This window comes from Papio anubis, chromosome 5 (assembly GCF_008728515.1).
Source record: "Papio anubis isolate 15944 chromosome 5, Panubis1.0, whole genome shotgun sequence".
NCBI lineage: Eukaryota > Metazoa > Chordata > Mammalia > Primates > Cercopithecidae > Papio > Papio anubis.
Genome location: NC_044980.1, coordinates 32456643 through 32469405, shown reverse-complemented (window position 1 = coordinate 32469405; position 12763 = coordinate 32456643). Strand labels below are relative to the sequence as shown.

The following is a 12763-nucleotide window of genomic DNA, read 5'->3' as shown; positions in this document are numbered from 1 at the left end:
CTCACTGCAACTTTCACCTCCTGGATTCAAGCTATTCCCTTGCCTAAGTCTCCCAAGTAGCTAGGATTACAGGCACCGGCCACCATGCCCCGCTAATTTTTGCATATTTAGTAGAGACAGGATTTCACCATGTTGGCCAGGCTGGTCTCAAACTCCTGACCTCAAGTGATCCACCCAACTCAACCTCCCGAAGTGCTGGGATTACAGGCGTGAGCCACTGTGCCCAGCCTATGTAATAAGTAAGATGCAAGACACTGAATGTCTTCAGTATTTTTTAGATGGCTCTTGGAGACCAATAGGAAATACTAGCAAATGAAAATAATGCTGGTAAACCCTTAGGTTGTTGAGAACAGTCAGACTCTTGCAGAAAACATATGAGTTGTGTATGTGTGTTTTAAGTTTTAGGGTACATGTACTGGATGTGAAGGTTTGTTACATAGGCAAATGTGTGCCATGGTGGTTTGCTGCACCTAACAACCCATCACCTAAGTCTTAAGCCCAGCATGCATTGGATCTTTTCCTTAATGATCTGCGCCACCTTACCTCCCCCAACAGGCCCCACTAAGTGTTGTTCCCCTCCTTGTGTCCATGTGTTCTCATTGTTCATCTGTCACTCATAAGTGAGAGCATATGCAGTGTTTGCTTCTGTTCCTGCATTCGTTTGCTGAGGGTAATAGCTTCCACCTTCATCCATGTCCCTGCAAAGCACATGATCTCATTCCTTTTTATGGCTTCCTAGTATTCCATGGTGTATATGTACCACATTTTCTTTATCCAGTCTATCATTGATGGGCATTTGGGTTGATTCCATCTCTTTGCTATTATGAATAGTGCTGCAATGAACATTAGTGTGCATGTATCTTTATAATAGAATGATTTATATTCCTTTGGATATATACTCAGTAAAAAACTGCTGTTGGAAAATAATGAAAAGAAAGCCTCTCTAAACCTGTTGGCTTAGAATATAAACAAAGCCATTAATTCTGAGGTCTTGCTAATCTTGACATCTCAACTCTGCTTTCTCCATGCTACATAGAGGAACCAAGTGTCTGGGTTTAAAGACTGGCTTGCACAGATATCAATGACTGCAAAAGAGAAAAATATTGATAGTTTTTGAGCCAGCTGGGAACTTCAGAAATCATTTGGCTTGTGTGTTTTCAGACCTGACTGCTCACCAGAATCACCTGAAGTGCTTTTAAAATATAGATTTCTGGTCCTCATCCCTGAGATATTCTGCGGAGAGTCTAGATAATTAGATTTGTTAGAGCCTCCAAACAGTTTTGATGTCTACACAGGTTTGGAAGCCACCAATCTGGTCAAGCCTCCCTGATTTCCAGATACCTAAACTGAGACACTGAAGGTGAAGTGACACTTAGCTCAAGGTTGACAAAGCCAGCATCAGAACCCAGTGCCCCAGTATGCAGTCTTCAGTGCATCTATATTAAACCACGGAGGCACAGATGACATTTTTCTCTGCCTAAGTGATATTGTAAGTGACCTTCCATAGTTATAGAAGGCAGTGGAATAGTGAAAGAAAAAATATCCAAGTAAAACCAAAGACTTGAAATACTGCTATGAGAATCAGTGAAATGGCAGGTTAATGCTTCATGAACTGTGAAGTACCCATACCAGTACCTGTATAATATGGTATATGCAGGGGAGCAAAATTGTCATGTAAGAGGGAAATAAAAATATTTTAAATGAGTTGGTACATTAAAATTATCCCAACTTTTCCTGATATAGGCATAGTGTCGAGGTGAGCAGGAGCAGGAAGATCCATAGGTGCTTTGTATCTGTGGATTCTTTGTTTTGTTTTTGTTTTTGTTTTTGTTTTGAGACAAGATCTCACTCTGTCACCCAGGCTGGAGTGCTGTGGCATGCTCAAGTGACCCTCCTGCCTCAGCCCCTGCCTCCCCTGTCCCCGCCCCAGCAGCTGGGACCACTTACGCCTGGCTACTTTTTATATTTTTTGTAGAGATAGGGTTTTGCCATGTTGCCTGGGCTGGCCTGCAAGCCCTGGGCTCAAGTGATCTGCCCACCTCCGGCTCCCAAAGTGCTGGGATTACAGGTGTGAGTCGCTGTGCCTGGCCTGTATCTGTGGATTCTAAGAACTGTGGACAAAACATTGAGACATGAGTTCAAGCACTTCTACTTATTTGCTGCTTGAGCTCTCTGAATTCTGGTTTTATTACTGATTAAATTAGATGATTAAACAAAGATGAAAGTTTGTTTTAGTTTTAATATTTTGTGATATTTTTCTCTGCCTATTTTGCAAATCTCTTTGCCCTCTTGATTTCTCCTGTTTCTTGATTCTGCTTGGAGACTTTCCCCATTTTCATCTTATTTCCCAGTCTCTTTTTTTAAATTAAATCATAATTTATTAAGCAGCTTTTTAAATATGTTGCTCTGTTAAGTAGTTGGGATATAAAAATGAAGACTATAGTGTTCCTGATCTTATATTCACATTCTAGCTGGGCAGAAAGTCACGTAATAAGCACATTATGATAAAATGTGATAAGTGCTACAATAGTAACATGGGACGTTTCCTGCAAGCACATGGAAAAGAAAGATTAGTCCTTCTGGAGATATAGAACATGCATGTGGATGTTGTTGATGGATGATAGAGGTAGGGGGATTTGAGTAGGATGTATAGAATGAGTAAAGCATTGGAGACTGCATTCCAGGTAAAGTATGGATCAAAATGTGAAAGTGCCTACTGTGTTCATGGAATGGCTACTAAAGCTAGAGTGGGCCTACAGTTTGGTATAGAGTGTGGTGGTACTTGGATTAGGGACGGAAAATGAAATGGAAAACTAGGGTAAGATGAGAGAATCATGATAAGATTTGGATTCTAGAAAGATTTCTGAGACAGCAATGTGGTTGTGTTGAAGGGGGGTGGAATAGAGAAGGAACCCAGTCAGGAAAACATGTAAGTAATTATGAAGATAGATGAAGAGAGTTGGAAGTAAGATGGTGACATTAGGGATGGAGAGGAAGAGGGGTATAAGAAATGCTTAGAGGCAACATTTGTGGAATAAGATGACTAGCTATAGTGAATGATGGAGAAGATGATTTGAGGTTTCTACTTTGAGCAACTATGGAATATAGGGCTAATAGATCGAAGGGCCTGGTAAACAGGAGATACCTGTTGGTTTCCCAACTGGAGTGTCTAGTGAGTTGTTTGAAATGTAAGTTTGGTTTTTTGTTTGTTTTGTTTTGTTTATAAAGTTTATTTATTTATTTTTTGAGTTGGAGTTTTTCGTTCTCATTGCCCAGGCTGGAGTGCAATGGCGCAATCTCGTCTCATTGCAACCTCCATCTTCTGGGTTCAAACAATTCTCCTGCCTCAGCCTTCCGAGTAGCTGGGATTACAGGCATGAGCCAACACTCTGGGCTAATTTTGTATTTTCAGTAGAGACAGGGTTTCACCATGTTGGTCAGGCTGGTCTTGAACTCCTGACCTCAGGTGATCCACCTGCCTTGGCCTCCCAAATTGCTAAGATTTAAGCAATAAAAATGCATAGACTTGCCGGGGAGAATGTTTAGCTAGAGGAGATTCTACAGGTTAAGACTGAGCAGTACTAACATTTAAGAGTAGGTAGGGGAAGAGGAAGCAAGAAAAGAGGGTGAAAGGAACAATGAGATAGAAAATCAAAACAAAGCAGGAGAATGATGCTATCGTGACTAAGGAAGTCCAAGCAGGGTAGTTCATGCTGTTGGATGAAAACTAAAAATGGGCCATTAGATTGGACTACTTTGCTGGCTTTGTGAGAAATGTAATGTTATTATAGCAGCAGAGGCTAGACTTTTCTGGATTGAAGGAGAAATGAGGGCACATGTAGATCACTTGAATGGTGGCAGAAAAAAAGAATGATAATATGATGACTTGAGAGAATTGTTTTTTAGGAGAGTAAGAGACTTCAGCAAATTTCTTCTTGAAATTAAAATGGCGTATCCCCTAACAACAAAGAAGCAAATCTGCATGTCATCTTGTGACTTTTTTCTCTCTCTCTTCTTCCTTCTATTCCTCCTTTGCTTTTACTTTATTTCAAGTCAAGGCCTTACGCCACCTGGTTCTTCTTTATCTCTTTCCTTTTCTCACTCCTCTCCATTCTCACTCCTCTCCGGCTCTGTTGCTGGCACTCAGAGGTACTACTAAACATGCTCCCACCTGTGGAACTCTGAATTTGCCATTTCTTCTTTCTAAAATGTTCTTTCGGTCGAGTGTGGTGGCTCATGCCTGTAATCCCAGCACTTTGGGAGGCCAAGGCGGGTGGATCACCTGAGGTCAGAAGTTCAAGACCAGCGTGGCCAACGTGGTGAAACCTGGTCTCTTCTAAAAATACAAACATTTGCTGAACATGGTGGCGCATGCCTGTAATCCCATCTATTTGGGAGGCAGAGGCAGGGGAATCACTTGAACCCGGGAAGCGGAGGTTGCAGTCAGTCGAGTTCGCACCATTGTACTCCAGCCTAGGCTACAAGAGCTAAACTCCATCTTAAAAATAAAAAATAAAATAAAATAAAATAAAATACTATTTCATCCTATATCCACACGGCTAAACTTTCAGTTTATCCAGGTCTCTGCTTAAATTTCACCTCCTCATAAAAGCCTTCTGTGGCCACCGGATGTATTCCTCCTTCTATCCCCCAGCCTGCAGTGTTTTCCTCTTTACGCTGATCACTACTTGGCCTCTTATGTGTGTACATTTGTTTGTTTGTTGTCTGTTTCTATTTATTATAAAATATAAACTCCAAAGGTACAGGATATTAGTTCTACTCACTGTGTTATCTCCAGCCCCTAGTATAGTGTGTGGTTCACAGTAGGCATTTAATACATATTTTTTGAAGAATGCTGTCTTAGTTCTTTTTACTGCTATAACGAAATACCATAGACTGGGTAATTTACAAAGAACAGAAATGTACTTCTCATAGTTCTGGAGGCTGTGAATTCCAAGATCAAGGTGCCAGCAGGTTTTATGCCTATTCCTTTTAGATTTTGCTGTCTAGGTGTCCTCACTTGGCAGAAGGGGCTGAAGAGCAAAAAGGGGACAAACACTGTGTCCTTATGTGGCAGAAGAGCGAGACAATGTATTCTTCAACCTTAAGTCCTTTTATAAAGGTGCTGATCCTATGAGGGCTCTGCTTGTGGCTGATCCCATTCTTCAACCTCAAGCCCTTTTATAAAGATGTTGAGCCCATGATGGGGCTCTGCCCTCATGACTTAATTGTCCCTCAAAGGCTGCACCTCTTAATACTGTTGCATTGGGATGAAGTCTTAATGAGAATTTTGTAAAGAACATCATCATTCAAATCACAGCAATTACTTATGAAGGATGAATTTAATTGTGGACCTGGTTAAAGTGTCTATTTATATCATTTATTCTTATAGGAAGGTATAAGATAGTAGTTTTGTCTTCTTGGCTATTTGTTTTTGTTGTTGTTCTTGCTTTCTTCATTTTTTAAATGCATATATTCATATACATTAAAAAATACAAATCAATGAGCAATAGGATTAGAGTCTAGTATAGTTTGGATGTTTGTCCCCTCCAAATCTCGTGTTGAAATGTAATCCCAAATATGGGAGGTGGGGCCCGGTAAGAGATGTTTGGATCATGGGGGTGGATCCCTTATCAATATCTTGGTGACATCTTCATGGTAAATGAGTGAGTTCTGACTCTAAGTTCCAGGAGATCTGGTTGTTTAAAAGAGTGTGGCATCTCCCCCAACCCTTGCTCTTGTTCTCACCACATGACTTCACCTGCTCTCCCTTCACCCTCCACCATGATTGTAAGCTTCCTGAGGCCTCACCAGAGGCAGATGCCAGTGGCATGCTTCCGTTACAGTCTGCAAAACTGTGAGCCAAATTAAACCTTTTTCTTTATAAATTACTGAGCCCCAAGTATTTCTTTATAGCAATGCAAAAATGGACTAACACAGGGTCTTACTGGGTATGTCTTATCAAATGTTGATCAATTTTCTTTAGGCTACAAGGTGTGAGTGTGTGAATATGTTTGTGTTTACAGGTGTGTTGGTAGCTAGGAAGAAGGGAGTGGCATGGCTTACTGGGAGGAGGTGTTTCCAAAGACTTAGAAGTAGTCATTTTTCAAGACTTTATGGTCATAGAGGATAAAAAACTTATAAAAGCACTTGCACATTTTTGGTTCCACAAACACTTTTGAGCAACATGCCAGGCACTGTGGAGGGGGTATGGTTGAGGAGGACAGAATCCCTGATATTATTCAGTCTATTGATATATGGGATGATACGTTTACCCTGAGCTATGCTATAATATAGGCTGAGGGTACTATGTGCTGCAACAGAGAAGCAAAGTGCTCTGATAAGTGAGTGAAGAGTTAAATACAAACTAATAGTGATGAATATGTTCCTTATTAGCTAAGAGATGACATTCAGAAGGGACAGGAGGCTAGGAAGATTGGACATCCACTCATACGTAGGGGAGAATGTCTATTTCCTGTGTGCCCTACTTCCTGCCATCATGCAGATGCTTCTCCATCCAAGGCTGCCACTTGTCAAGTGAGTAACCTCACATGAGATGGAAATAACTCTTTAAGTTCTCTCAACTCTTCACAAAGTTTCTTGTAGTTGAATACAGGGGGAAAGAGGTACTAGGTTAGATATGTTTTGTAAACTCAAAACCTGACTAACTCTTATGGCATGAGGAACTTGCTGGGTAATTTTTAACACTGTTAGGCAGTGCCTGAGAAGGAACTCCTGTGGACCCTGAAGCCCTTTGAAGACAGGAAAGCACAAGGCAGGACATGGGTTCATTTGCCATTTTACCTCTCCCCCCTCCTCCACCATGCAGTGTGAGAAAAGGTTATCATTTTCTGGCTTTCAAGATTTTCTCTCAGGAAAATCTTGGCCATCGTTCTATGTATGCTGCAGGTACAAAAGCACCCAGTCCCTTAAGTCTGGAACACTGACACTCCAGCCACAGCAGCTGGGTAGCTGAATGAGTCAGTCTGGAATGGACTAGTTTGTGGTCTTATTATAGAAAAGAAAGAATATTGCTTTATAGTTATACAATCTGGAAGGCACTGTTGCTGCACAAGAACAGAAAACCCTCTCCTTCCCATACCCTCTGCTCTAGTTTTAAGACAAAGACAAAAAGTGAACTGAACTGTAAGCTTGCATGTCTAAAGAAAATACTGCTTTCTCTCTTTAGCTTTTTGCTTTAGTGAGTTACAAGAGTGAGTGGAAAATGAGGGTATGGAAAAGAGGCTGGAGATGATCACATCCACCTGGAGAGAAGATTGTTGTCATTACTATATTCCTCAAAGGAAAAAAATAAGATAGTGAACTCAAGCAAGTTTAAATATCATTTGTAATGTATTTAATACTAAGGAAATGGAATTGAGCCACAGCACAAAGGGATTGGCAAGGCCCAGTGTATGAGGATGATCTGGTGCAGAGTCTGTCCTGGGTTTATTTGAATATTTGCAGAGAGAAAAGAAACAGTTGTAGCAGCATGTGGACCCTAACAGTGGTAGAAAGGAGAATGAATAAGGAGAGGAAGGGGTATGTATGTGTATTGTGAAGGTGGGTGATAGTTAAGAACATAGGTGCTGACAATGAACTGCTTGGGCTCACAGTTTTCACTTGCTAGTTGCAGGTGTTAGGCAAATTACTTAGCTTCTTTAACTGAGGTCTGCTATTCCTCATCTGTAAAGTTTGGATATGAATGGTACAAATCTCATAGAGTTTTTGAGGACTGAATAAGATAATTCATTTAAAGCACTCAGCCTATAATAAGTGCACAACAAATGGGAATTATTACAATGAGTACATATATCTACTGCAGCTGACATTCACATTATATGGAAGTAAGGGTTGTTAATGTGCTGGGCATGTGATGAATGGATTTGGTGAGTAGAGGAGTGGGAATATTTCTCTTTGTCTTTTTTTCCCCCTACCTGATACTGCCTTTAATACCAACAGAGTTTTCAAGAATTTTGAACGTATTAAATGCCAAACAGAGTTCTGGAAGTTTGTTTTGAAAACTTAATTTTAGGACAGTTTTAGATTTATAGAAAAGTTGCAGAGATGGTATAGAGTTCCCATATACCTCCCTACTACCATCACACATATTCCCTTGTTATTAACGTATTTCACTAATATGGTGCATTTGTCAGTTAGTGAACCAATATTTACACATTACTATTTGTTGCAGAAAGTCAGGGACCCTGAACGGAGGGACCGGCTGAAACCATGGCAGAAGAACATGAATTGTGAAGATTTCATGGACATTTATCGTTTCCCCAATCAATACTCTTATAATTTGCTATGCCTGTCTTTACTTTAATCTCTTAATCCCATCATCTTCGTAAACTAAGGATGTATGTCACCTCAGGACCCTGTAATGATTGTGTTAACTGCACAAATTGTTCGTAAAGCATATGTGTTTGAACAATATGAAATCTGGGCACCTTAAAAACAGGGTAACAGCAATTTTCAGGGAACAAGGGAGAAAACCTTAAAGTCTGACTGCCTGTGGGTTGAGTGGGACAGAGCCATATTTCTCTTATTACTGAAAACAGGTAAGATAAATATCACTGAATTCTTTCCTCAGGAATATTAATAATTAACAGCCCTGGGGAAAGAATGCATTCCTAGGGGGGCCTCTAAAATGGCCTTCCTGGGAGTGTCTGCCTTATGCAGATGTAGATGGGGATGAAACACACGCTGGCCTCCTGCAGTGCCCCCAGGCTTGCTGGGATTAGGAAATTCCAGCCTGGTGAATTCTAGTCAGACCGGTTCTCTGCTCTTGAGCCCTGTTAAGATGTTTATCAATGACAATGTGTGCCCAGTGGGACATGGACCTTCATTAGCAATTCTAGTTTTGCCCTGACCTTGTGATCTCACCCTGACCTTCTGCTTTGTGATCTTTTGTCGTCCTTGAAGCATGTGATCTCTGTGACCCACACCCTATTTGTACACTCCCTCCCCTTTGAAAATTGCTAATAAAAATGTGCTGGTTTTGCAGCCTAGGGGGCATCATGGAACCTGCCGACATGTGATGTCTGCCCTGGATACCCAGCTTTAAAATTTCTTTCTTTTGTACTCTTTCCTTTTGTTTCTCAGACTGGTCAACACTTAGGGAAATAGAAAAGAACCTATGTGAAATAATGTTGAATTATCAGGGGCAGGTTCCCCCAATAACTAAACTTATTAGTAAAGTCCATATCAGTTACTACCTAATGTCCTTTTATTTTTTTTTTTGCTCCAGAATCCTATTCAGAATGTGGCATTACATTTTATTGTCATGTCTTTTTAGGCTTCCCTTGACTCTGACAGTTCCCCAGACTTTTTCTTGTTTTTGATGATCTTGACAGTTTTGAGGAGTACTGATCAGGTATTTTCTAGAATGTGCCTCGATTTATGTTTGGTCCCTTGTAAGAGGGGCCATAGGCAAATTACTACTTCTGAGATTCATTTTTCTTATTATAAAAAGTAATATTATACTAGGTCTAACAGGGAATGGTGGCTCACGCCTGTTATCCTAGCACTTTGGGAGGCCAAAGCAGGAAGATTGCTTGAGTCAAGGAGTTTGAGACTAGCCTGGGCAACATAGTGAGACTTTGTCTCTACAAAAAATTTTAAAATTGGCTTGGTGGTGTGCACCTGTAGTCCCAGCTACTTGGAAGGCTGAGGCGGGAGAATTGCTTGAGCCCAGGAGGTTGAGGCTGCAGTGAGTGTGATTGCACCACTGCACTCAAGCCTGGGTGACTTTTTCTCATGATTACTCTGAGGTTATGGGTTTTGGGAAGGAGCACCACAGAAGTGAAGTGCTATTCTCATCATATTATATCAAGAGTATATCATACCAACATGACTTATCACTGTTGATGTTCACATTAATCACCTGGCTGAGGTAGAGTTTGTCAGTTTTTCACTGTAGTAATTCCCTCTCTCTCCTCCTTCCCCATTTCATACTGTATGTGGAAGGATGTCACTATGTGCATCCCACATTTCAGGAATGAGGAGTTAAGCTCCACTTCCTTGAGGATAGATTATTGACATCAATTATTTGAAATTCTTCTTCATAGGATATTTGTCTATTAAATGTCAGTGTTCCCCAATGCTTCATCTTCAAGTCTTCTTCACCCTCTCTACATACTCAGTGGGTAATCTCATGCTGTCAGTTACTGCCTAATTCCTCAAGCTTTGATTTATTTTTAAAATTATTCTTATTTATTTTATGAGATGAGTTTTTTTTTCCTGTCACCCAGGTTGGAGTGCAGTGGCATGATCTTGGCTCACTGCAGCCTCCGCCTCCGAGGCTCAAGTGATCCTCCCACCTCAACCCCCAGAGTAGCTGGGACTACAGGCACATGCCACCACACCTGGCTAATTTTTTTTGTGTTTTTCATATGGACGGGGTTTTCCCATGTTGCCCAGGCTGGTCTTGAACGAACTTCTAAACTCAAGCAATTCACCTGCCTCAGCCTCCCAAAGTGCTGGGATTACAGGCATGAGCCACTGTGCCTGGCCTCTAGCTTTGATTTCTATTCCAAGTTTCAAATTATATTTCTAGCTATGACTGGACAGCTCCTAAATCTAATTCAATGTTTTAAAAATCAAACTTTTTCCAAATCTCAGCTTCAGTCTTCTTTATTACTTTTCTCAGTGGTTGGGTTTATCTCCTATATACTTTCTTATTTTAAAAAATCACATTCGACCTTTATTCTTCCCTTCCTATAAACTTTACATACTCCCAATATCTACTGGTCATGACATCCTGTGGAGCGTATCTTTGAAATATTTCTCAAATCCAGCCCTACTTTCCATCCTTACAGAAGTGTCTAGTATTGGTCCCAGTGTAACCTAATAGGCCCCAAATAACTGCTTTAGGCTTCTAGATAGAAGTCATGGGTACAGCGTCTCCTATGTTTAGGATAGCCTGCACACAGGTGCCATGGTGATCTTACTACATCAGAACTCCACATCTAACTTGTATTCCTAAAATTGTGCCATGGGACATAGCATGGTGTGAAAGCTACTTCCAACTCTGGCTTCTCTCTGACCTCTTCAGCTGCTATTTCCTTCCTTTCCTCACATCTTGAACTTAAAGTTCTATAGAACTTATTACTATTAGTGAGCACGCCATGCCCTTTTGTTCTGCTGAGATATTTAGGTGTATAAAGCTGGAGGAATTTCTGCCTGAGAAAAGTCAACCTTCCCCTGCCAAAAATACTTCCCTGCATTCTTTATGACCTCACTTGAATATCAACTAGTGTTTACTGGGAGCCTACTATGTATAGAGCCAACATACTATAATCTTCGTGTTTTCAGTAAGTGTCCTAGTATTAAGCATTTTGCTCTTTTTTACTTTCTTCTAAAATGTAAACATTTGGGGGAAAATAGCATATTAAGTATTTTATACCTAAGTGAGACTCAATTTATAACATTGTTTTCCTCAATGAACATAAGGGCCATGTGAGAAGAAGAAACAGTGATGAGAGGGAAGAGTCAAAGAAGAGGAAAATAGAAGTTGATACTGAGAATGGATAGCCTGTTACCATATTTTCCAGTCTGGAAAAGTGCTGTAGTCCACAAGTGGTATACTTTTTTTTTTTTTTTGAGATGGAGTCTTGCTCTGTCGTCTAGGCTGGAGTACAGTGTCATCATCTCGGCTCACTGCAACTCTTGCCTCCCAGGTTCAAGCAATTCTCGTGCGTCAGCCTCCTGAATAGCTGGGATTACGGGTGTGTGCCACCATGCCTGGCAAATTTTTATATTTTTAGTAGAGACGGAGTTTCACCATGTTGGCCAGGCTGGTCTCAAACTCCTAACCTCAAGCCAACATAATATAATCTTTATGTTTTTAGTAAATGTCTTAGGCCTCCCAAAGTGCTGGGATTACAGGCGTGAACCACCATGCTCAGCCCACAAGTGGTATATACTCTTAACTGGATGATAGCAAGAGAAAAAATTGTCAAGGCACAGACAAGACTGAACATTCCTGAGCTGAGTCTTAGTAAACTCAGAGGTGTGTAGTATATCAGACGTAAAAATAGGTCTTGAATTTAAAGCAAAGAAGGGCAAAAATGTGCAAAATCGCAGACTTAGAGCTGTTCTTAGAATATGGTTCTGTGGTCAAGATTCCCTTCTGTGTAGTTAGGCCCTTCAGGCTAAATGTCAAAAAGGTTGTGGAAAGAATCAGGCAGTTTGAAGGGAAGTGATATCTCTAGAGAGGCTGTGCAATTTCAAGTGCTGTGTAGGAAAAAGGAAGAAGTGGATGGCAGATTTTTTGTTTTTGTTTTTTCAGTTTAAATGGACCTTAAAGATAACTTAATTCAGCTGTCTCATTTTGTAGTGAAAGAAACTGAGACCTTACATGTTAGCTTTGAGCAGATCTTAGCCCTCCTGCTGCAAGGATAGATAGGGAACTCCCCCAATCGGTTTTATTTTTCCGCAAATAAAACTAATACCAGGATGTTGCATAAACATTATAACAATAGCTTACATTTGTATAGAGCTTTGTTTATAATATTCTGGGCATGACATTATCAGAGAACGTGTACTGTTTCTGCCCCTGAGACACTTATTAATAATGTGTAACCATATAATTTATTATCTGAACCAGGACGCTTTTGAAAATGAAAGGGGAGGCTATTAATAATTTTTCAAAAACAATAGGCATTAACTGGGAGTGTTCCAAGCACCCCGGGATATGTGGTCACTTGCTTTTCACCTAATTGCAGAATTTCCAAGGCTAAGGTCCAGATTAGGTTACAGT

General features: G+C 40.6%; 1 protein-coding gene across 1 annotated transcript in view; it reads left to right on the top strand.

Annotated features, from left to right (window-relative positions):
* The window catches only part of LOC110743440, a 167289-nt gene extending 159047 nt beyond the window's left edge, over window positions 1-8242 (top strand). Inside the window, exon 9 of the transcript XR_002522479.2 lies at window positions 8195-8242. The gene's annotated coding sequence lies outside the window, so the exon portion shown is untranslated. The remainder of the gene's footprint in view (window positions 1-8194) is intronic.
* The last annotated feature ends 4521 nt before the right edge of the window (window positions 8243-12763 follow it).